At 42.6% G+C, this 24937-nt stretch overlaps 1 protein-coding gene and 1 pseudogene across 5 annotated transcripts in view; one reads left to right on the top strand and one right to left on the bottom strand.

Annotated features, from left to right (window-relative positions):
- ESR1 (estrogen receptor 1) overlaps positions 1–24937 on the bottom strand; it is a 366771-nt gene that overhangs the window by 301523 nt on the left and 40311 nt on the right. The gene's annotated exons all lie outside the window — the stretch shown is intronic.
- On the top strand, positions 19731–20342 carry LOC311594269 (large ribosomal subunit protein eL29-like; annotated as a pseudogene). Its single transcript has one exon. The product of its transcript is annotated as a large ribosomal subunit protein eL29-like (transcript).

Raw genomic sequence — 24937 nt, 5'->3', positions numbered from 1 at the left:
CAAGGACAGGCTTTCATGCCTCATGCTTTTATGGCATTCTTTATAGACTATTTGAAGTGGGATAGGTTTTACCTTTTTAAATTATGACCAAAATGATTCATTTAGAATAACTTATGTTCACATCCAATATAATGTGCTATTCTAAAAAAAACAAAAACAAAAACAAAAACAAACAAACAAACACAAAAAGCCTAGGAAATATTGGGGCTTGCCACCAAGTGTGATGATCTCAGCTGAATTCTCAGGATCCCCGTGGTAGAAGGAGAGAAGCAAGATCCTTCAGGTTGGCCTCAGACTGCCGTATGTGTGCCGCGTTAAGCACTCCCAACTTATATTTCAACGCTCAAAATAAATAAATGCGTGTAATAATGTGTAGAAAATGTCAAGTATTGAAAGCAAGAGGGAGGGAGGAACAGGAGGATACAAATGATGGGATAACAACTGAGATGTAATCTGAATAAATTAATTAAATTTTAAAAAAAAGAAAATATCAAGTATTGGTAGGGGTGTAGGAAACTGGAACCTCTGTACCGTGCTGATCAGTTTTTAAGGTGGTGAAATTTCTATGGAAAACAGAGTAGCCCCCTCAAAAGGCAAAATGCGAGTAAGATTACCCAACAATCCTACTCCCGTGTACATGATCAAAGGAAGCGAAAGCTGGACCTCAGAAAGATATCTTCATACACAGGATTGCTGCTCACAACAGCTAAATTCTCTGAGCCAAAAGAATTCAAGTACGCAACAATACAGTGGTAAACCTTGATCATAGAGGAAACATTTGCAAATGAAACCAGAAAAAAGAGAAAGGAAGATTTGATTACATAACACTTATCTGTATCCACATGAGAACAGAGGACAACAAAAATACCAAAAAAACAATAATAAAGAGACAACAGTGAAATGTGAAAAGAAATTTGCGTCATTTAACCCAAATGGCTTTATAATTTTAGATATATCATCATGAGCAACAACAAATAACTAAAACCATAATGCAAAAAAGAATTGAATACTATCAGGCAATAATAAAGAAAGAAATGCCCACAGCCAGTAAACACGCGACCAGCTGCAGCGGCCATTTCTTTATAATACATTGTTGTGCCAATATTTAAACAAGGTAACTCTTTGTGTACAAGTTTAGAACAATCACCCAGATATAGTGGTAAATCAAGAGCAGGAGGGTAAACCAGTGCACGGTTTGTTTCAGTTTGCATACTAAAAGTACTGAGAATCAACCGCAGGTGAAATATTTATATCTCACCATCTCCCCAGGGCTCGGGAAAGAAAGATTGTAAAAGCCTGAGGTGGAGAAGACAAAGTGGGCGTAGAGAGATGAGGGAAGGTCTGGGAGGAGCTTGGAGAGTGTACCCAAAATACACTATATTAAATTCTCAAAGAATTAATAAAAGACATTTTCTTAAGATGTTGAAAATAAGTGACCATGAGTACTCAGCCATAGACAAGACATTTATGTTATATACACACACATCCAACCCCAGGGAATACTGAAGAAAGAGGATGTGAAAAAAATTACAAGAGCTACAGGATACAAGGCGTACAGTAAATGCTGTCCTCTGGATAGGCCATGATGCTGCCCACACATAAACTCACAGTAGCTGTGGCTACCTGTACATCAAGCTAGCTGAACATTCCAACACGGGTGGGCAAAGGGCTCCTGATACCTCACTCTTAGCTGAGAAGCTACTGGAGGCTGTTGAGGATGGGAGAGTCACTTCTCTTTGGGAAGAGTGGCTATTGCTAGGTTGTCCTTGTCCCAAGAGAGGACCCCACACCATGTGCATATAGGCATTGCCAGCTAGACTCAGTGGGTTATTTTAAAAATAATAATAACTGGGGGGAAGATGTACTGAGGGGACCCAAGAAAAGTTGAATGAGGGAGTAGATATAATCAAGATACGTTTACATATATGTATAAAAAATTTTTTAAAGAAAAAAACTACACATATATTTTTGTGTGCATGCACATGTATACATGCCTTTGATTGTGTCTACACAACCTGCTTATGGAAGCTACCCAAGAAAATGCTAACAGTAGTTACACAAATATTTGTTCTTTTGACATCTTAACTTACATACATACGTCTACTCAAGGAATAATTGCATTTTAAACTTGTAAATCAAGGAATTGTGCATTGAATTCCTTTTCCTCTGGTTTTTGATTAATAAATAGAGCAGGAAGAATAATGACCCTCAAGGTATCCAGTGTGCAGGAAAATGGACACCATTGTTGAATATGGTTGTTAATGAAATTTGAGGCAATCTTTCTGGAGGGCAGTTGGCAAGATCAGGAAAGACCTAAAAAGAGTATCTTCTTGGCCTAATGTCCACCACCCAGACAGGATTCCAAGAATCTACTGTAAGGAAATAGCCAAGTATAAACCTAAAAACAATGTGCAGTCACTCCCTGCAGATTCGCCAGTACCTCGAGCATCTTTTAACCAGAATTTTATTATGGAAATTATATCCTTCTGTACAATGGAACCTTGAGCTGATGAGATGAGGGGTAAAGAAAAGCTTTGGGCTTAGAAAGGACCAAGGCAGAAGTAGACGCTACCAAATAATTTGTGCAGAGAAACGACTTGGGTCTTTAACGTTTGTACACAGATGAAAACCTGGCAAGTGCACATGGCAAAGTATCAAATGTTGCCTTTTAACAAACATCTTTGAAGGATAGAAAAGTGGAAATTTACTTCCTCTCATTTTTTATGTTCTTCTTATTAACCAAGTAGAGCGCAAACTGAGGCGAGTGCAACCAGAATCCAGATTGCCAGGACCCAAATGCTCCACTGCTCCTTGCTACAGTGTGATGTGTTACACAGCCTCCCCCTGGCTCTGCCACTGTTCCTCTTTCCTACCCATAAGAAAGGGACAGTGACTGTTACTATCCAGAGTCTTAGAGTAAGCTCAGTGACCTGACAGGGCACAGCCCCTAGCACAGGTTCTAGAATATGGGAGCATTGTTGCTGTTTCCTTTAGAATTTGAGGGGAAATATTTTAAGAGTTATAGCTTATTACTATTGCATAATCTCAACTTTTACCTTATCACATGTTACTGAGGGGAAATTTGCATAGGAATAATGGTTTAGTGGTTACAAGTTCTTGCTACTCTTGCAGAGGACCTGAGTTTGGCTCCCAGCACCCATAAAAGTGGCTCACAATACTTGTGATTCCAGTTCCAACAGATCCAGTGTTCTCTTCTGTCTGGTATCAGAAGGGACTCACACACATGTGTCAGGCAAAAACACACACACACAGAGAGAGAGAGAGAGAGAGAGAGAGAGAGAGAGAGAGAGAGAGAGAGAGAGAGAGAGAAAGCTATATCATTTTAAAGAATTTTTTAAAAAGACAAATATATAAGATTTAGGAGGCAATGATTGAAAAAAAGTAGCAGACAGAGACCATTAAAGAAAGCCCAGACTGGTCAAAATGTAGAAAGGGAAAATGAGGTGCCTACACCGAATTGACACATCTACAACAACCCATACACCTAAGGTTCAGGGAACAGCGATGGGGGGGGGGGGCGGGCAGGCAGGGGGGACAGTGTAGAAGGGAGAACTGGGACTGTAAAAGTCAAAGGACCAGGAAGGACATCTGCTGCCAGATTTCATTGTCTGTGTATGACAAGGAAGCTGTACCATGTAATAATCTGGTTGCCTGACGACAAGGGGACTCTCACAAGGCAGAGCTACAGACATATTAATGACTGCTGAGAGAAGGAGACGCAGGCTTCTTAAGTATGAAGCCCCTAATCGGGGGCTAAAACAAAGCGATGAGCCCTAAAAGTGCACATACAAATAACACTAAACAGACCTAGCAAGTTGCTATTATATATTCGTTTATTGAATGCACACGTCCATATATGTAACGATAACAATTGTTTAAAGAGACCGTGAATTTGAGAGGGGAGAAATCATAAGACAGTGTAGAAGGAGGAGGGGAGATGACGTGAAGGCATTACATACTTATAAAAATCATTTAAGAAAAAATGTGTAGAATTAGTAGATTCTTATAATGCAATAGGCTACAAGTAATTTAATTTTCTGTTATCAATGGCTTAATGCAAAATCAAGGAAGCAAACAAAAGCCCAAAAAACCCAGATACAGGTCCTCCCCATGGAAAAGAAGCTTTGAATCTTACCTTCCAGGAGGGAGACATGTCTGTTTGGACATCTGATTTCAAATTCAAAAATTAAGGCACATTCTTCCACTAAATTGGAGGGAAAACAGGCACTACCCAAAAACAAAAACAAAAACAAAAAAAAATCTAGAGCTAGCAATTCCATGGTTGACAAGAACAAAACTTTTACCAAGCTGTGGGAGACTGGTGATCAAGCCCATCCCACTTAGATGAGAGATCTGTTGCTAGGATTCCAATGCCTCAAAAATCTGCAGGACAACAGGCAACTGATGAGACAGGCTTGGCAAGAGAGAATCACAGACCCGGAGGACCACAACAATGCATTATGCTAAGAAATCTGGTCCAGAACAGTGAAAAATAACCTGTTGGTGTAGATTGTTCCTATTAGCCAACATCTATCCCCAAATAACAGAGTCAGGGAGACAAAATCTTGTTCTAATGAAAAACCAGAAAAAAATTTTAAAAGAAAAGAAAAAAGAAAAAGAAAAACCAGCCAAAAGGAATATACTCTGTTCACAGTTGGCTATAAAATATTTTATTTAAAATTTTTTGTTAAATCATCTAGTTACACATTAGGTCCCTGATTCTCTTTTACTTGGTATGTATTTTTTAATTGTTTGTAGTTTGTCTTTGCCTAGATATAGGGAAAAGCAAGCTGCCCAAAATGTGGTAAGTGACCTTTAACCTTCCCACTGGGTGGGAGCTGTGCTCTTCCCACACAAGGCAGAGGTCAAGAGGTGGGTCCCCATCCAGAGTTGCTGGAGTCTTGCCAAGGAGGAGAAGGCCAGCTCCTTTGAAAGCTATCATAATTTAGTCTTGGTGGGACAGCTGAGGTGGCAGAGGGGCAGAACAGCTCAGGGAAATGCCTTGCTGGGACCCTCAGTTCATACCTGCCACCTGGCCTGGGCTCACAGCAAACATGACAGAACTTGCTATTGGTTTGCACCCATTCCTTTCTCTGCACCTCTCTCGAATTAAGGACTCTCGAGCCAGTGGCTGTCCAAGGACACCCAGGGAGAAGCTTCATTGTTTAGACATCATTTTATCTTTCTTAAAGTAACCCTATAATGCCAAAATAGCCTTTCGGTCTTGTGGCAAATTAAACACTTCACAGCTGAAGTTGGTGGTATTTCTCAGTGACAGAAAGCTTGTCTGGCATACCATTGTTCACTAGGTTCAATGCCCAACGCTGGGGGGAAGTCAAGGCTCCCATTGCTATACTGACATGAGCTGAGATATCACAAGCAAACAGTCTGCTTCAGGAGCTTCATACAGCGCTGGGAATGGACTGAACTCTCTCATTGTTTTTAAGGGGAGAGGGTATAGTCCAATGATCCCAAGTGAGTATCTAACTGACGGAGGTCATGAGAGACAATAACTGAGTGAGGAAGGGGACATCTGATGAAGGACAGGAGACTCAAGGGCCCTCCCTTAAGAGAGAGAGAGCGATCTGAACTTGACCTGAAGACCCAGAGAGTCTAGCAGGAAAAAAGAGGAGTCCTAGTACTTAAAACACAGAATTCATCATGTCATCATCCGTTTATCTGTTTTCTTGTTTTTCTTTTCAATGCTGAGGATAGATTCCAATGCCTTGCCCCAGTTGGGTAATTGCTTTGCCACTGAGCTACATCCCTGGTTCTCAGTTTATTTCTCCCCTTAATAAACTGAGCATGTAGTTTATGGTGCCATAAACCACTTCCTGTGAGCAAGATCTTTACAACTGTGACATGGGGACTATATCTATCTAATAAGAATGTTGAGAGAACTAAATCTAATATGTGAGAGGTGCTTCACATATAAATGTGCCCGCCATATAGAGGGTAGTGATAAAGACAATAACAATGCATATGTAGTCACAAGTGATGGAGATTGTACATGTCCATCCCCCCATGAAAGTAACAACCAGTTAAGCAGAGAGAAGACAGTGTCATGGCACTGGGCACAGTGTGCTGCTGCCTTATAACATGGAGCGTGAGGTTCTACTGCCTAAAGTCAAATCCTGGCTTCCCTGCTCACTAGCTGGTTGGAGTTGGACACATTGTTTAGCCCTTGGTACCACAGTTTGCTCAACTCTGAAGTGAGCTGTAAATAAGACCCATGCCATTGGGGTGATTAAAATAGCAAATAGAAGGGAAGTCTATGAGGAAAGGATAGGAAACCTACCAGGAAAGGATAGGAAGCCTACCAGGACACGATAGGAAGCCTACCAGGAAATGATAGGAAGCCTACCAGGAAACGATAGGAAGCCTACCAGGAAATGATAGGAAGCCTACCAGGAAATGATAAGAAGCCTACCAGGAAATGATAGCGTATGACTAGTGCAGCATAACAGATCTCACCTGTTAATGTTACTTGGTATTTTCACGGGTCCAGAAAATGAAAATTCCAGGATGAAGGAAGCAAACAATAGGAGCAACGGTGGGAGGGGAGTGAGACAAGGTGTGTGGCCAGGCAACCTGAGAGAGGTGTCTGGGTAAGTTAGACTCCCAAAGCCAGACTCCTTAGTTCACCTCGAGTTCAGAAGATACCCGTCCTTTCAATGTGATACCATGGTTTGGACTACCCATCTTGTGTCATAATGGCAGCAGCCACAGGTACTAAACAGCTGGGCACAACCTCCTGCTCTGAAGTACCTCTCTGGGAGCCTCTGGGAGAACCCAGGAGCCTTTCTGTTGTTGGAGTTAATTCTCAGCTAATACACTGTACCCAAAGGTTTTTCATTTTTATGATTTATTTTTATTTCACTTTGTACATGGACGCAATTGCAGCTCCCAGTGCAGGCCAGAAGCATCCAAATTTACAGCAACTTGGCCTAACATGGCTGCTGAGAACTGAACCCAGAATGTTCTCTTAACCACTGACCTATCCCTTCTGACCTAGACTGATAAACCCAGTACTAAAATGAATTATCATAGAAACGATAAGCATTAAAGTTTGAAGTAGATACATCTCATACAAACACACAACACACACACACACACCATGCAAGGGAACTCTGCTTGCCAAAATACAAATCCTGAAAGAAAAAACTCATTTATATCTTTAATCACATACATAGTGTTTCTTACTCATAAATAAAATAACTCTTAATTAGCAAATAAATCAAAGTCTATAGTTCTCTGGAAATACACGAGAGAGGTTACAAAATCACTTTCCATTTTTCTGACAAAGTGGATGGAAGGCAGTACGTGACAACAAGCTGTCACTTACTTTTTTATTTCAGTTAAATGACTCATACATTTTTTTGCAATGTAAATTAACTGCCTGATGAGACCGATACCCCATGAACTCAGTTGACTATTTATAGTGGTAATTTTGTAATTGAAATCAAACCCTTATCTTAGAAAAAGAAAGAAGCCTGACGTGCTAAAACTCTATTATAAAAAGGCAACAACGGTGACTTGAAGAAACTTACCTTTGCTGGGTTTATTTCTCAGGAATAAAGAATTACAGGAAGATTTGCAGAGTAAACCAGGCCGTTAATGAAGGTGAGGTGAGGGATAGACTAGCAGGGGTGATTCCAGCACTTTCTGACTTAACACACAGTTCCACACACTTAGTCTAGCCTTACCCTCCCGTTTTACAGAGCTTCCATTTCAGCATGGCTAGTGATTTCCCTTTGTGACTGAGAGCATAATTGTGTTCCCACCTGCTCTGGAATCCTAACACACTCTCCCAAGATGGGAGTGTGCGTAGATTAACCTCTCGCTTGTATTTACAGAACACAAGTGAAATGCAAATATCTTATTTTGCTTCTCCAACAAAAAGAACGGATGACTCAAATCTCACCGTGGTCACGTGGCTGTTATTCCACGCGGCTGGGCTCATCTCTGATGCATCAGTCATCGTGGGTAAGCTATGGCCGAGGCACTAGGCAAGTACAATCTTTCTGAAGATTTAGAGGCGTTGTGTGCAAGTCAGGAATTGCCCTGGCAGAAAGAAGCAGGGTACAGCACTTCATCCTGTAACCTCCTTGCAACCATGTGGCCTCTAAACAGCTGCTCCACTGCCACTCTGCTCTGGCTACCCAGCCAGCCAAATCCAATCCATTCCAACTTTAATAACAGAAACAAAGCAAAGGAAACCTTTTCTATACCCACATTTCTGTGTGCTAATCAAGTTCCCTGGAGCAAAACACACAGAAGGGTGCCTCTCACCCTTGGGTGACAAGGGCAATTCCAGAGAAAAGAGACAAGTAAAATGTCTTCATTATGATGAATTTTATACAAAGACCCTGCTAACTGCAGTTTGGCTAGACAGAGAAAATTGGACCTATTTAATTTAATGACCTATTAAAACTTGTGTGAAAGTGGCCTCAGAGATAAGAGGGGGAAAAATTGCAGGGAAAATTTCACCATGGAGACTACCAGCAACATTTCCAGTGCTATGTTTAATCTGGCAACCTTAGCACATCATAGCATCAAGCCTTGGGTGCTCAGTTCCTCATAGTGATACCAAGACATTCGGCATAAGGCGTTGCTTCCTCGTTATCCATTGGACTAAGCTCAAATGCAAACTGGAAGGAAGCCATTGCTAAAACCAAGACTGATCTGCTAGTGCTTCCTACATCAAAGCCAACATCAGATCTGAAGAGGAGATAAACGGCAGAAGGGGGCCAGTGGTGAAGTCACATGAGGCAAGTGAGGGCAGGGGTTGGCATGGGCCATGGGCTGGCTGCATCTGGAACGTCTACTTTGAGAAAGAGTAGAGCTCTTGTGAGGTTAGGCCAACTGTGAGAGAGCAGAGCAAGCGTTCATACGACATGGGACTAAAGAGTGAGATGACAGGCAGACAGGGAGTTATCAAGAGTGGTGAGCAAGTGGGATCCAAGATGAAGGGCGGGAAATCAGGCAGAAGGCAGAAACAGTACAAGATGTTGGCTGGCATTGGAGGTCTAAGGACAGGGACAGAGACCTAGGCCCAAAGATGGAGACCAAGAAGCCTGCATGGGTGTCTGGCCCTAGAAGGAAGACAATTCCAAGTAGGAACCTGATTCCTGGAGCCTCAGACAGTTGGAATTGGCTTAACCCTGGAAACCAGAGGCAAAGCCAGTACCAACAGGAACCAAGAAGCAATGGGCTACACCCTAGGCACAGTTCCAGGTAGAGACCACAGCTAGATGGATGCAATGCCATTACAGGAGGAATGTCCCCTAGCTCTCTGCATTCCTTGACTAGGAACAGACCTCTTACCACCTCCAGCCTCACCACTACGAATTCTATAATCTGGGGGTAAATTACTTAACCTCTCTCAGCCTCAGATTCCTGTCTGCAGATAGGCTCCTAAGACCCATTTCATAGGCTGGCTGGGAGACTTAGGTGAGACAGCATGTCCAGCACGTGGTGACACACAGCATGCATCACTTCCTTCCCTTCGCCCGCTACTCCTTTCAGCATCTCCCCAGACTCTGCTTCTCTCAAACGTGTCTCTGAGCACTACGTAAGGATCCCACATCTCCCATCTAGTTCTTTCCACAGTGCCAGGGACACAGCTCAGTGGCAGACCAGTTTGACAACGAACAACGGCTTAGTTGGTGCAGGCTGTTATAACAAAGTACCATCAACCTGCCGGCTTATAAACACAAATATATTTCTTACGGCTCTAGAGACTGGCCAGTAGCTCCAGACACAGTGTGTTTTCTGGCTCGTGGATGGGATCCGCTCGTTGGGCCTTCGCAGTCTAAAAAGTGTGACCCAGCTCTCTGGGGTCCCTACCAACAGGGCAGTAATCCTGCTCACAAGGGCCTATACTGTCTCAGGCTATCACATCTCCAAACCTCATCTTCCCTTGGGGGGGGGGTAGAGGGGTAGGATTTGCATATGTAAACTTGAGGACGGAGGAACACATTCCATCCTTTGTGGATGACTACAAAAGCATCCTCCAGCTGTGGTGGGATACACTAGATAATTTCTCATCTGCTTTGGCCTCAGCTATTCTGGGACATGTCTTGTGTTTCCGTCCTGGTTTGCTGGTTTAAGTCCGTTATGGATTGGCAGAACATGAGAGGACAATGCGCCTTTACTATCTTTCTCTACGGAGTTTTCAGGAGGATAAGACTCCCCAGGGTACCTGTCTCAAGTTCTCTGCTAGAGAGTTGAGAGAATCGTACAAAGAATGTGCATCAAAACTGGAGAGGGCATCTTTGTGTTCCCTGTGATAGTGTTTGATGACTACACACATCTATCAAAACACCAAGTAACATATTTTATGTTTGTACGGATTATTGCATGTCATTAGACCTTAATAAAGCTATTAAATGTGTAAATGCCAAAGGCCATTGAACAGTTCAGATATCAAAAATGATTTCTAAAAAAAAAAAAAAAAAAAAAACTATTCAAAGTTTTGAATCAAGGCAGAACCTCAAACAACTCAGGGTTTTCTACTTATAAAAACTTTTATGCTGAATAAATTTAAGGTTTTTTTTTTTAATTTTCAGTGAACTTTTTCTTTATAAGAGTGAACTTTCTTTCTTATATCAGTTAATAGCAAAAATACCAGTGCAAGTTATCATCTTCTATGAGCTTTCAGTGATCTGTGTACTTTAAGGTGCTGAACCATTTAATTTTAATATAAACCTATGATGTAAGTAGAGCATCAACCTCAACTAAAGAGAACACTGTGCTGACTTGATTTTTGTTTGTTGTTGTTTTGTTTTGTCTTGTCATTGTTATCAAATACCTGAGAGAAAGAATTTAAAGGACAAAAGTCTTATTTGGGCTCAAGATTCCGGAGTCCTCTTCCAATGGTTACTTGGCCCTATAAATTTTAGGCCTGTGGCAAGGCAAGAATCATCATAGCAGGTGGGTGTGAAAGATGCTCACCACACAGCAACCAGGAAACAGAGACATAGCTAAAAGGGACCGGGGCAAAGAAACACCCTTGAAAGACACTAATTGCATACTTGTTAGGAATTGGGCACCTCTTTGGCCAGCTGCGGAGCACTTGGCAACAACAGGACATCAGGCATTCCCACAGCCGGACCCGGAAACTCAGTGAGTCATCACCAGCTGCCAAGACGCAACACATTTCTGACAGTCCGGTGTAAGCCGCATGTGCTCTCCCTGCATATTGCCTGGGTCACCTTATGAGAGGACGGGTTGCTTTGCTCCCTCCCCTAGTCTTTCCCCCACCTCACCCAGAGACAGTGTCTGTAATGTCTCTTTAATAAAGAACCTACCAAGTGGAGTGACTTTGTGGATCCTTCGCATACCACCACTGCTAAACCCAACAGCACTTCTTCTAAAAGGCCCACCCTCTTCAATATCTCCCAATAATCTATAAGGATTTTGAATCCATCGTGGATTAAACCATCATTTAGAACAGAGCCCTAATACAAATCCAATCTCTTTGGGAAACATCCTCACAGATAATCCCAACAATATGCTGTTCTAATCTTCTAGATTTTTTTTTCTCAACTCAATCATTTTGACAATCAAAATGAAGCACCAGAGACTTGTAGCGCAAAAGTCACACTCAAAATAAGATCGAGGTGTGTATGACGTGAATGGGTCCAAATCTGGAAGCCAACCTTTTAGTAAGAAGCTATGTTGCCCCCACTCAAGGGAGAGCATCTTGGTTCACCTGGGAAGGGGCTCTCCTCCCCTACTGGACACCCTCACTGCAGGTTCTCTGCCTCCCCTGCCATGGCTGCTATCTTGGCCTCTTTTCCTCAGTCTGATTTGCTAACTTTTTCCCTGGCAAAAAACTAATACATCACACACAAATTGCATTTAGGCCAGATGTGCTGGCATACAAAGCCACCCAGGATTTGGGAGGCAAAGGTAGAGGCAGCCATATCTCTGTAAGTTCAAGGCTAGCCTGGTGTACATAGTAAACTCCAGGCCAGCCAAGATTACATACTCAGACCCTCTTTGAAAAGAAACAAATAAAAGAAATTTTTTTTTAATTCTGTAAGCCACTGCTTGCAGGTTAAGATAGCAGATCAGAAGCTCGGTCTACTTGATGCCAGTAAATAGAACCAGCTAGCAAAGAAGAGACCCCCATTCCAAAGAGGAAGAGTGGAAGTGCATCTGAAATCACAGAAGGGTGATAAGACAGCTGTGCAGTGTGGACAAAGAGACAAAGAATCAAGCACAAAGGAGCAGAAAGAGCTCAGCTGGAGCCTTGGCTACCCATGACAGGGCAGGGGACACAGAAGAAGCCTCATCTGTGAAGTAAGGCAGACAGCCCGGCAAAAAGTGACTGGTACTCTGACTCACTTCGCAGACCTTCAGTTTTCATGAGCTTCAAATCCAGTAGGAAGTTTTAGTGAGACAGTGATATACGTGATAATAATAGATATTTTTTAAAGTATTCTCAAATAAATAACTTAATGAGGCAAACCATGTACATCAAATTCTTAGAAAAAAAAGCACAAGCCAAAACTAAAACCAGTTGACAGGAATAACAAAGACAGCAATAGCTAGGAAACAAAAATAACCTAAATGTCCATCAACTGATAAATGGATAAAATGGAAAAATGACGTCATGATCTTTGAAGGCGAATAGGCAGAACTAGAAAAGATCATATTGAGTGAGACAGGCCAGATGCAGAAAGACAAAGGGCACATAGCGTCTTTCATCGGAGGCTCCTTGCTGCAAATATTCAGATATTAGTGTACATCCTGGAGAAACTACAGAAACCAAGAAATCAAGATGAAACCATTGCATGGTTGTAAGGATGGGGAAGAATAAAGGATGTTTGAAAAGGTATAATGTATCATAATACTAACTATCTACTTAAAACACATCTATAAAATCTATAGTGCATGTAAGTCTGTATATATGGGCTGACAATGCTCCCTCTCAAAGCCAAAATTTACCTAATAAGAACCTCAACATCAGCCCTGAGAACTCTTCCTTTGAGCTGTTGGTCAAGGTTACCCAAGAGACTCCCAAAACATCATAGACCATTGCTATCATCCTTGGTTTCCCCTACAACATCAAAAATGGAAGGTAAATTTCTATTGATGAAGACACCGTACAGTTCAGACACTGGGCCCAGAAGTGCCTGAGCTGGAACTAATCTAAATGCCTCCTCCCTGAAGACTAGCTTTCATGATATCAGAAGGCACCATGCAAGCTTCCAAAAGAAGGAAGCAACCAATAGCCTTACATAGAAATAATACCTATCCACATCAATGACCAGCATGGCACAATAATCCAGTAATAATAATAGTAATAATAATAATAATAATAATAATAATAATAATAATAATAATAATAATAATGCAGTAGTGGCATGCATACCTTGGCAGTAACCAACAGCTCTCTAGTTGGACTTAAAACCTGCTCAACAAGAAGGAAACCATGTCTAATACTGGAAATATGACAGACTACCCAGGGCTAATGAGGTCATGGGTCTTGTAGGAGAGCCTACAACTACCACTTTTTAAAAGCGATATTGAATTAGTAATGGTTCTCTAGAGGGACAGACTTGATAGAATGAATGAATGTGGGATGGGGGGGGTGGGGCAAGAGTATCATGTTCAGCACATGCTAGAATCCCAAAGTAGGCTCTGATGCCAGTGAAGGAAAGAACTTGCCTATAAGGATAAGCTTCTTTCTGCCATGTTCTTTATATAGGCTGCCATCAGAAGGTGTGTATCCAGCTGCTTGGGTTTTATTTCGTTCCAGATGTTGTCAAGTTGACAACCAAGAATAGTCAACACAAAGATCATTTCTAAATATTTTTAGGGGCTGAAGAGATGGCTCAGTGGTTAAGAACCCTGGCTACTCTTCCAGAGATCCTCAGTTCAGTTCCCAGGAACCACATGGTGGCTCACAATCATCTACAAGGGAATCCAATGCCCTCTTCTGACAGACAGACAATACTTATCTACACAAAATACATGCATAAATAAATAAATATTTGTCTTTCATATACACACAGGTAAGTGTAGTCCACACCTCTTATCAAGGAAACATCTCTTTGCAACAGATGGAGACCATTATAGAAAAACCACAACCAATCAAAATGCAGAGATATGCTGCCCAGAAGGGGCTACATCTTCAAGACCACTGCAGCACCTAAGGCTCAGGGGACATTACAGAAGAAGGGACAGAAAGATTGTTAAGACCCAGAAGATCAGGGAGTGTGCTGTCAGATTGTCTCCTAGAAATGCTTTTGGTTTCACCTTTGATTTCATGACTTCCTTTCTTTTCCATCTACCCAAGTCCACTTCTCCAAGAGTCTCAGCTGGTTTTCTGTTTCTTTGTTTGTTTATATGTTTGGGGTGTTGTTTTGGTTTGGTTTGGGGTTTTTTGTTCTTGCCTTGTCATTTGTTTTTGCTTGGCTTTGTATTTGTTTTTGTAACTTCATCCTTATGTGACTCAGTTTACATCCATGTCTCTTGCCTTGAATTCTGTGATAATGTTTGGCCTCTAGTTAGTCACAGTATCTATCAACTTACATATCATCTGTATTAAATACTTGTTATTTCGCTTTTTACAACTTATCTGTTCTATGAGAATGTTCTCTTTAAGGGACAAGATTCAGAATATAAATCTTTCTTTGAGCTCTGCAGAATTCCTTTTCTGTAGCAAAACAAACAAACCAGCTCATGTTTACAAACAGGACTTGGGACTTGTTTAGGAGGTGTGTTGACACAGTCATTGGATAAGGATTCGCATGTTTCCAAGCCAAGTGTGAGTATAGACCAAGACTTTAGAGATTTATATGGAGTTTTCCTTATTAATTAGAAGCATGGAAAGCAACAGTCTTGGGATCTTTACAACTCCCCAGAATCAGAGATCTTACCCACTAAAGTCTCTAGTTCCTAATCTAAGCATTCAGCTTTAAACAAACAAAACCAAACAAAGAGACTCAAGCTTCTTTTAAGTAGATTTCTGTTCTTGGAGTTTTACAATACTAGTGGGACACAATTAACTTACTACCCCTACAGAAATTCAGAACCCTCCAATTGTGGCTCAGCAAACACAAAAGCTAAGCTTCATAAACAAGACAGCCTAAGAGTAGACCAGCTGCCCTGGAGGAGAGAGATGGATTTAATGGGTTGTCATGGAAAAGTCTGCAATTCCTTAATCAGAGACCAAGAGATGGGAGAGCTTTTACAAGTCTACAGTAAAAAAAACCTTCCATAGGATCACACACAAAATAAAGAGTTTTGAATACTCCAAATTTGAAATATGATGCAAAATGCACAGATTGGCAGCAAGTGTGTTCCCTAATTTTTGTTTGTGGACAATCTGAGATAAAATACTTGACATTCAAAAACTTAGCTCTTCAGATAACAAAGTAGTAGCGTGTTTATTTCCTAGGCTTTCTGAGATTCCTAGGAGATGAATTATGAAAGCGAAGCTACTGATGGGAGGCACACATTCGCCTGTGATAACCACGGACATCATTCTGAAAATGAGGTATGCACTGTCCCTTTGTAGCTCCTCAGCAACCTCGAACCATCCATGACCCATCTGCCCACAGCCAACGTTTCCTTTCTAAATAGATCTCACTTGTGTTATTTTGGTCTTGGTAGCCTGCCAAGTCTGAAGAAGGCGCTAAATGATGGTCTTCTGACACACTCCCAACCCCTCCATGGAACTCTGCACTCCAGCCTTCATGAATCACTGTCAAGTGGGTAAATGGGCCAAATCCTGTCCTGTTACCTGAACACATTTCTTGTTGCCTCCTCCTTCAACACTTACCTCCAGTCTATTGCGCTGGACTTCTGGGTAAGTATCTATCCCTCCTTTAGGCCAGGCATGGTGGCGCATGCCTTAAATCCCAGCATTCAGGAGGCAGAGGCAGGAGGATTGCTGTAAGTTCAAGGCCAGCCTGGTCTACAAGTCTAGGACAGCCAAGGCTAAACAGAGAGACCCTGTCTCAGAAACAAAAGAAAAAAAAAACAAAAAACAAAAAAAAACAAAAGGTCTACCTCAAGCATCCTCTGCCCCTGGAAAAGGTTCAAGAGCAGAGCTAAGCTCTTGCTACTTTATTTCAAAGCACTTAGTTGATGCCACAAATGCGGTGCTTACTTTAGTCATACACATTGTTTATTAGTGTTTCTCATTGTAACATGATCCTATTTAAATAAGGTGTGCTTGTGTGTACCTGTGTGTGTGTGTGTGTGCACGCGTGTGTGTATGTGTGTGAATGATCTTCATATTGCCATCACCCAACACAATGTATGACAATTGGATATGGTTCAAGTAAGTATTTTTTAAAAGGGACATAAAACTCAAAAGAAAATTTTAAAAAAAACTATGTATCACTGAAAACACATGGGTCCTTATTAATCTATGTCAGATAACCTAAAAATAAAATCAATGATTTTTCCAAGATGGCAACACCAACCACACACTGAATCTAATCTACAGGAAGGATACTAAGGACCTTACTGGGAGTCACAAACCGCAAGACCTGGAGAACACTAGGTGAGAGGGGTCCACACAGTGCAGACCACAGGCAAATCTGGCCTCCAGTCATCCAACGACGGGACCAGAACCCACCTGCTAACAGCGAACTGCAGCCATACTCTGTTGAACAAACTCGGTATATCGGACTGAACTCAGGGTAGTGAAGTACCAGAGCTCCTGGCCTGGGGAAATCCCAGGGAAATAGGTGGATCCGTCCTCAGACCCCCAACCACACACCCACCCCACGTCAGTCCACAGAAAGCCCCAGGTGCCACACATGGGGCCCAGGTGACTGTGGATACCTTATCCAGCCACAGCTGCACACGCTCTGAACAGGACCAGGCAGGAACCTAGCTATTGGCCCCAGCAGCCTGGAGCTGCTGGCCCCTGGGAAAACACAGGAAAATGGGTGGTACTGCCGTCAGACCAATCCGCAAGTCCTGAGAAAGCCCATGGGGCGGACGATCACATGGGCACAAAGCCAAAGCCCAGCGCCAATTGTGCTTGCCTCCCCTGTGCTCTGTCTCCCTCCCTAACCAGTCTGTGGTCCCACTGGCCCAGGGGGGCTGAAGAAGGAGGATCAGTGTCCACCAGTCCACGGAGGGACCTAGGCATCCACAGGGGCCCTGGCAGCTGTGAACACACCCTCCAGCCATAGCTCTAATGCTGTGCAGTCGGGTTGACTGATCTAAGAACACGGAGGAAGGGGGCACACTTCCCAGCATCTGGACTGGTTCTCGCCAGTGATAATTGGGAGGAGCTTGGTGTCTGAGACTGAACTGTGAGCAATGTAACTCCAGCCTGGAGCTGCTGGTCCAGGAAAACGGGTGGTTCTGACCTCAGACCTACCCGCAAGTCCTGAGAAAGCCTGAGGGGTGGGCGAACTCATGGGCACAAAACCAAAGCACAGCACCAACCATGCTTGCCTCACCTGTGCCCTCTGTCTCCCTCTCTGACCGGTCTGTGGGCCCACTGGCCCAGGGGGAATGGAGAGCTTGGATTGGGGTCCCCCATATCAGAGACTGCAACATGACTAGACACCAGGGTAAAAACAAAAAACAATATGGCACCTCTAGATCTCAACTATCCCCAAAAAATCAACCCTGAGAACTCAAACACAATTGAAACACAAGAAAATGACCTCAAATACATAGTTATGAAGATGATAATGGAGGAAACAAATAAAATCTGTAAACAAATGTGAGGAAACATAAAATCTGTAAACAAATGCAGGAAGATGCAGCCAAACAGATTGAAGACATTAAAGAGGCCTGTAGAGAGACACTGGAAGAAATTCAGGAAAAGACAATCAAATGAAGGAAATCAATAAAACAGTTCACAATCTGAAGGCCCATAGAAAGACCCTGGAAGAAATTAAGGAAAATACAAACAATCAGATGAAGGAAATCAATAAACCACTTCAAGGTCTGAAGATGAAAATGGAAACATTGATAAAAGCACCGACAGAAGAAAGCCGGGAACAAGAGAACTCAGAGAAGCAAGCAAGTAATGCAGACTTAAGCTTCTCTAAAGGAACTTAGAAGAAAAAGTGGGGAAGAGCCTAGAACTCATTGGCATAGGAGACAACTTCCTGAACAGAACACCAATAGCCCAGGCTCTAAGGTCAACAATTAATAAATGGGACCTCATAGGCTGAAAAGCTTCTGGAAGGCAGAAGACACTGTCAACAGAACAAAGCAACAGCCTACAGACTGGGAAAAGATCTTCACCAACCCTATATCTGACAAAGGTCTAATATCCAAATATATATAAAGAGCTCAAGAAATTAAATTCCATCAAACCAAACAACCCAATTAAGAAATGAGGCTCTGAATTAAACAGAGAATTCTCAACAGAGGAACATCGAATAGCTGAGAAACACTTAAAGAAATGCTCAACATCTTTAGTCATCAGAGAAATGAAAATCAAAATGACTCTCTGAGATTCCATCTTACACCCATCAGAACGGCTAAGATCAAAAACTCAAATGACAGCACATGCTGGCAAGGATATGGAGAAAGGGGAACACGCCTTCATTGCTGGCAGGAGTGCAAATTTGTACAGCCACTTTGGAAATCAATCTAGCACTTTCTCAGAAAACTAGGAATAGGGCTACCTCAAGATGCAGCTATTCCACTCCTTGGAATATACCCAGAAGAAGCTCCAGAACACAACAAGGACATATGCTCAACCATGTTCATAGCAGCCTTATTTCTAATAATAGCCAGAACCTGGAAACAACCTAAATGTCCCTCAGTCAAAGAATGGATAAAGAAACTGTGGTACATTTACACTGTGGAAAACTACTCAGCTATTAAAAACAAGGAGATCCTGAAACTTATGGGCAAATGGATGGAACTAGAAATGATCATCCTGAGTGAGTTAACCCAGACCCAGAAAGACTCATGGTATATACTCACTTATAATTGGACACTAGCTCAAAAGGGATGTCCCATGATAGTCTTCACTTACCAGGAGATTGGGATAGAGATGGGGACTTCCTATTGGGACTCTAGGTGAGGGAAAATTGGGAGAATGGGGAAATAGAAGGACCCAGAGGGTCCTAGAAACCCACAAGAAGAACATCATGATGGACAGATCTGGATCCAGGGGGGTCTGCTCAAACTACTGTACCAACCAAGAACAATGCATGCAGTAACCATTGAACCCCTAATCAGATCTAGCCAACGGACACCACATTCTCCACAGGTGTGTGGAGAGTGGGGACTGAGTCTGGCATGAACTCTGGTGCCCCATATTTGACCACTTCCCCTTGGTGGGGAGGCCTGGTGGCACTCAGAAGGGTAAGCAGGCTACCAGGATGAGACTTGATAGGCTGTGACCATATCATGGAGGAGGAGGCCCCCTTCTGTCACAGACCTAGGGGAAAGGAATAGGGTGAAAGAGGGAGGGAGGGAGGAATGGGAGGATATAAGTGAGGGAGATTAACAATTAAGATGTAATCTAAATAAACTAATTAAAAAAGAAAAAATAAAATCAATATCCTTTTCCAAAATGCTGCCATGTTCAAGAATTCTTTCTTCCCCCAATGATATCTTTTCACATAACACTTTCCCACATCTTTCCCAAAGAATAGTTAAAAGCTATTATACTAACTGCTTTAGAGTTTTCATGATTTAAAAAAAAAAAGAAAGAAAGAAAATTTGGAAAAGTTGAAAAAATAATAATTTGGTTTCTGTTTCTCTTCTGGTCCCAGGCACTGTGGGAGCCGCCGGTTACCATGCAGACATGGCCAAGTCCAAGAACCACACCACACACAACCAGTCCCACAAATGGCACAGAAATGACATCAAGAAACCCTGGTCACAAAGATACGAGTCTCTTAAGGAAACTGACCCCAAGTTTCTGAGGAACATGCGCTTTGCCAAGAAGCACAACAAGAAAGGCCTGAGAAGATGCAGGCAAACAATGCAAAGGCAGTGAGTGCCTGTGCAGAGGCCATTAAGGCCCTTGTGGGCCTTTAAGCCCAAAATGCCACAGGGCCCCAGCTGCAAACTTAGCCGGCTTGCTTTCATCGTTCATCCCAAGCTTGGGAAGAAGATTCAAAGCTACATGAGCAAGGGTAGTAGGCTGTACCAACCACAGCCCAAGGTTCAAAGCAAGGTGAAAGCTGCAGCTAAGGCCCAGGCTGCAGCCCCAGCTCAGGCTCCCAAAGCTGCCCAGGCCCCTGTGAAGGCCCCATAGAAAAGGCTTCTGCCTATGTGAAGACAGATGGACTGGTGTGACACACCCACCTACACACTATTTGCAGATGACCAGTGTCCTATGCTGTTTTTACAAATAAACTTGAGGCAAGCTCAATAATAATAATAATAATAATAATAATAATAATAATAATAATAATTTGGTTTCCTTCTTACAAACCTCCCAGAAGCCTCATATGCTAATCAGCATTATAAATCTTTTAAGGAGATACATGGTGTTTCCAACACTTTTTAAAATCACAGGTTGGACACTTTAATATAAAATGTGAACAAAATTCATTTGCTAGATTTCAAGTTATGAAGTTTGGAATTAGTGGTTTGTTTGTTTGTTTTTTAAGCCACATTTTAATTTCACTCTGGACTTAAACCTTGTTTTGTTTTGTTTTGTTTTGTTTTGTTTACAACCAAACTAAAAATTAGCACATGAGATCATCAATGCAACAAACTAATCAGGTTCACAAAACCAAATCACAAACATATAAAGTTAATTGCTGTGGTAAGGGCCATAGCCAGGAAGTGGCTAGGGACCCTCACTTAAGTCTGGAGGAAATCTTGCCTTCAGAGGATCCAGAAGAAGTGTCTGAACACTTCCACTCCAAACAAAAGTCACTAGGACAGAAGCTTCTGTGACTTCCTTTGGGAAATGCTACTTTGGGCTTAATAAAGATGCTTTGTGTAAGTGTGAGCACAAGGGCTACAATAAAGCCAGATGCGCAGAGGACAAGGGGCCCCTGAGAACACCGGCATGGACTGTCAAAAGAAACCGTCACAGTCAAATTAATATAATAAAACAAAAGTCACACATCACTGTCTTTACAAGAGTCATATATGGGATTTGGGGGTGTCAGAAGCCTCATCTTTCAGTGGTAAGTAAGGAACACAAATGAGACCACATGGTTCTTCCTGGGGTTTGGGGTGGGGAGCAGCTGACAGGGTTACAACCCATAAGGTCAAGTCCAGCTCACAGGAATTCAGAAAGGTGTGTGTGTGTGTGTGTGTGTGTGTGTGTGTGTGTGTGTGTGTTAGAGTAACACTGGGGCTCCCTTTTATGGCCTCTTAGTCCTGTTGATAAAATATTTTTTAAATGGATTCAGAAAGAAACTTGAAAACATCCTTATTAGAATTTGAGATCAAAACAACAGGGCAGGCAAGATGAACGTCCTGGCAGCTGTGAGGAGAAGGGGAGTGGAGAAGAAAAAAAAATCAAGCCTTTTAAGTTTAAGTATGGAGGACCAGATGCAGCTCGAGGGAGATAGAAAGGGAAGGTCTTCAGAGAAACAGCAAGAAAAACCCCCCATGTCAGGGGGAGCACACTCACAAGCTGTGGGCTGACGTCCAAGGAAGCCACAGAGAGGGAGGAAAGGAAGATATGTTTGTAGTTAGAACTCAGAAAAGCAGCAGGCTTAAGAGTGAAGATCTGCAAGCGTTTTCGAAGATTTATACCACTTTTCAAAGATAAATCTCTCAGCCTGCAGTGAGACCTAACTAGGGCAAGAACCAAGTACACAAGTGCGTTTGCCAGGTCCATACAGGACCCCAAACTTCAGAGTGAATCTTTCTGAAACTCACTTTCCTTTCCTTAAAAAAAAAAAATGAAGTCAACTCAAGCAGGTTGCACAGTATACATGCTATGAGGGAGGCAAACCCCTCAGAATCTTGCGAGGAAAATGCAGAGCAAGAATAAAGATATTAGCAACAAGGATTACCCAGCACCTATATACCAACCTAAAAGTAAGAAAATAAAAAACACCAATAGATTGCCCAAATCCGAAAGTTTTGAAACCCTCTGCCCTTTTCTTTACCACCAGCCAGTGAGTTCTGACCTTGGATTCTTTCTGAACACTGTCTCTAATCAGGAAACTCGCAGACCTTAATTTCTAAACAATCCTGGCTCCCTACTTGAGCACTTGTCCCTTTCAACATTAGAGAGAAACATGTCAACATGGTGCTGACTTAAACCCCTTCTATCTCAGTAGCATTGGGAGAAACTTGATGGAAATTTCTGTGGCCCTTTTGTTGTTCTTTCTCTGTTGGTGAATGAAAGGAGAGATGTTTAAGAACAAAGTTTTCCTAGAGTTCTTGGGTCTGTCTGCTTGCCAATCAAGGTTTCACGTGGAAGTGATTACATAGACGATACAAAAATATAATAAATCTGTCACTTACATTTATCCAAAATTGTTACTCTTTAATTAATCTTTAAGAATAAAAATAAAAACAAGCCAGGCATGGTGGTCCATGCCTGTAATCCCAGCACTCAGGAGGCAGAGGCAGGTAGATCTCTGTGAGTTCAACGCCATCCTGGTCTACAAAGCAAATCTAGGACAGCCAAGACTACAGAGAGAAACCCTGTCTCAAAAAAACAAAAACAGAAACAGAAAAACAGCTCATAACTTTTACCACTCCTTACTCTTTCTAGCCTTTTCCCCCAGACTGGGTTCCAAGCACACTTCCCTTCTATGATCCTCCCATCTTACCCAAATGCCCCGGCCTGGAGACTTAGCATTGGTCCTTCCTTTGCCTGCAAATGTCTTCTGACTCACTCTCCTTCGTGTCCCCCTTCACAGGGAAGATTACCTAACCATCTTTCTGCCCCCTCCCTCCACACCACACCGGAAGAGGGACCAGGGCAACCTGCATGACACTGGCCTGGTTTCACTCTCTCCTGTAGCACTGACCACCTTCCGCCATCTCCATCTGCCTGTTAAGGAGCATGTTGGTCCTCCCCCTGCACCCCACCACCACCACCTCCCGTAAGACCTGTGTCAGCACTGTTCACTGAAGGAGCTTAGCCGCCAGAACACTTCTTTGGGGGCAGGGCTCCCACTTTGTTCAAATAAAAGAAGACTATCAGTTGGCTCTTCTCTAGGACTGGAGAGGAAACAGACGTCGGTGAATGGGGAGTGACAAACATAAGAATGAGGAACCCGCGGGAAGGAGGCGCTTTGCTTCTCTCCCCTTTCAGGCTGTTTCTCTGATCCTCAACCTCACAAAGAAAAGAAAAGCTGCAGTGAAAGAAGAGAGCAAAATAAGATGGAAAAGAAAAGAGGAAACCCCATGAAGGGTACATATCTGACAAGAGGGAGAATGAAGTTTTAACCTTCCAACCGGGCCTTTCTCATCCCCTGCTCCCTCCTTTCTCTATTTGTGAAACTGAAACCAACTGGAACACACTCACCAGCCCCAATAAAAACCGTATGATTTAAACAGACATTACCAACTGCCAACAAGCAACCAGGACTTGCTGGGGCACCATAACCTGTGTCTCAGCCATATGCGTAGTAAAACCACCTCATCACCTCTGTGTCCAGCCCATTAGCTGGGACAGAGGCAATCTTTCCCCCCAGCCCTTGCATAATTTTTCTCACTAATTGTGTTCATAGTAGGAAAAAAGCAGGAAATTTCATCCATGCTTTCAGAGCAAGAAGCTCAAGGCTTCAATCCTCTTCCAAAAAGAATCCATCATCAACTAATCCACGAAAGTCCTCAAGGGCTTCTCAAGTTTGTTTCTGAGCAAGTTGCTCAACCATGAGGTGGCTTCTGATTAGAACAGAGCACACTGGCTCTCATTTTCTCTATCAATAGGCAATCTCACGTTCTGCCTACAGGTAGAATTTGTTGGAAAGAACTGGCTTCCTCAGAAACATTTATCATTACCTAATCACAGAAGAGAAGGAATGCTTCTTATGTAACCTCAACAACACACAATATATTTTCATCAAATTTTATTTTCCCATTTCTTGTTGCAAAAAAAAAAAATAGACCTTGGGTTTGTTTTTCAAACGTAGTTTACAGTGTTTTGTGATGTTTTATGACACTCATCCATAAGTTCACTCACTTATTCAAGTGTTCAGAGTGCTTTGAGATGCAACTTGATGGTTAAGAAGTGACTGTTAAGAAAGAAATGCTGCCGTGATGTGTATACCCATTTTACTGGGTGGTTTTGTGTCAACTTGACACAAGCTAAAGTCATCTGAAAGGCGAGAACCTCAATTAAGAAAATGCCTCCTTAACATCAGGCTATGGGCAAGCCTGTAGGGTATTTTCTTAACTGGATGGCAGGGAAAGGTCCAGCCCTTTGTGGGTGGTGCCATGCCTGAGCTGGTGGTCCTGGGTTCTATAAGAAAGCAGGCTGAGCAAGGCATGAGGAGCAAGCCAGTAAGCAGCACCCTTCCATAGCCTCAGCATCAGCTCCTGCCTCCAGGTTCCTGCCTTGTTTGAGTTCCTGTTCTAACATCTTCAGAGATGAACAGTGATTTGGGAAAGCATGCTGGACAAACCCTTTCCTCCCCAAGCTGCTTTGGTCATGGTGTTTCATCACAGCAACAAGAACCCTGAGTACAACACCCGACAACACGGACTCCTCCCCACTCTCAGCACCTGCTCTCCTTGACAATCTTGGTGATTGTCCTGTCACTGTGACAAAAATACAAAGCAACTTAAGGGAGAGTGGGGTTGCTCTGGTTCATAAACCATGGATAGAGAGATAAAGGCAACAGGGCCTTGGAACAGCTGGTCATATTACAGTCACAATAAGTCAAAGAAATATTTGCACTCCTATGTTCACCGAGGCATTTCCACAACAGTGAAAACATGGATTCAGTCTTTTTTTTTTTCAATAAATGAATGGATAGAGGAATTTTCGTCTGTGCATCTAATAGAATACTATTCAGCCTTAAAGAAA

Source organism: Acomys minous, assembly GCF_964271855.1.
Source record: "Acomys minous genome assembly, chromosome: 3".
NCBI lineage: Eukaryota > Metazoa > Chordata > Mammalia > Rodentia > Muridae > Acomys > Acomys minous.
The sequence above is the reverse complement of the archived record's forward strand: the minus strand, read 5'-3'. Positions and strand labels throughout refer to the sequence as shown.